This window comes from Atta colombica, unplaced genomic scaffold, assembly GCF_001594045.1.
Source record: "Atta colombica isolate Treedump-2 unplaced genomic scaffold, Acol1.0 scaffold9, whole genome shotgun sequence".
Lineage (NCBI taxonomy): Eukaryota > Metazoa > Arthropoda > Insecta > Hymenoptera > Formicidae > Atta > Atta colombica.
The window spans coordinates 1,980,392-1,981,942 of NW_017259583.1; the positions used below are offsets into that span (position 1 = coordinate 1,980,392).

General features: G+C 26.6%; 1 protein-coding gene across 1 annotated transcript in view; it reads left to right on the forward strand.

The window, feature by feature from the left end:
* The window catches only part of LOC108693393 (muscle-specific protein 20-like), a 40,918-nt gene that overhangs the window by 10,108 nt on the left and 29,259 nt on the right, over positions 1-1,551 (forward strand). The gene's annotated exons all lie outside the window — the stretch shown is intronic.

The window sequence follows — 1,551 nt, forward strand, 5'->3', positions numbered from 1 at the left end:
AGAATTAAAAGACATAATTTTATTATTATTGTTACTCTAAGAACTTTTATTTATCTCAATATTTTATTCTATAAAATATTAAGGAGATTATAAAGCAATATATTAAGAATTATTTTAAAAAATTATAGATTATTATTCTAAATTGCATTTAAAAGTAATACAAAAAAATGAGAGACAGTTGATTATCTGGATCAAAAGTTACTTCAATAAAAAGTAATATTTTTTAAATTCTAATAGAAATATATGAAAATGCATTACAAAGTAATGATAAAAATCTCAATTTTTTTATAAGTACTTTATGAATTCAAAAATATTTATGTAAAGTTACATTAAGACATTAATTGTTCAGTAAATAAACAAAATATTTATTTGTTATAAACTAATTAATGATTCTCAACAAAACTTTACACAAGTCATTTTTATAGTACTTGAAATATTTATATAAAACAATTTAGATTTTTATTATTTTCAAAATTTTTGTTTATAACAATAAAACTAATACAAAATAAATAATCTATAAAAATTGTTGCAATAAAAACAGAATGTTATAAACTTTTACATATATGTAATTTGTTTAAAGCCTAAATATTAATATATATGTGTTTTATGTCCTTAAAAATCTTCTTAAATATAAATCTGCAGAAGAGACAATTGAAAAATTATATCACAATAACACGGAGGAGAGAAAGAGAAAGTGAGTAGAGCATAATGAAAGATAGAGATAACGAAACATGCACGTTCTCGAGCTCGCGATACCTCCTGCCGTCATGCGATCCTGTTCAGATATATTTTCTTGCAAATACCCAGCTACCTTATCTGTTAACAGTGGCAAATTTTATACACATGGAATGGACGCTATGAACGGGCGAGTCCACTGCGCAGTGTGCTAGATCATCTCGGTACATTATTTCGGCAGCTGGCCTCTTAGTTCCGAAAACGTACACTACGTGGAGCGCATTCTATCGACTTTCTCGTCATTAAAATTGCTTCACCACTACTATGAATACGAGGCCGGGAGGTAGACTCGTCAGCTTTGCGCAGTGGCGATATCGTAACCAATGAGGTTCTACCGAGGTGCGATTATTGCTAGTTGAAAACTTTTACCAATACCCCGCCATGACGATGTGAAATACCATCGGCTACGGCAATTTTTGAAAGTTTCTGCGGAAACTGATAACCGAATCTCAAACGCAAGATGTCCTTAAAAATAGATATTATCTCTACAAATTTTATTTGATAGGAGATTACTGTCTTTATTGGGAACATTAAGATACATACTCCTACATAACATACTTTAATTTTATTTATATATTTTAACGTGTTTACTTGTTACATATTTTTCTCAGATATTTTATGAAAAATCATTTAAATCTTCGTTGTACTATTAAGTACAAAAAAATAAAATATGAAACAAAATAGAAATATAAATTAATTTAATAATTTAGAGAGAAATTCTTTATAAATAAAATAAAACAAATAAAATAGAATTTTCTTCATCAAATTAATAAAAATATCTCGGATATTAATATCTTTATAATTGTATTATTATGA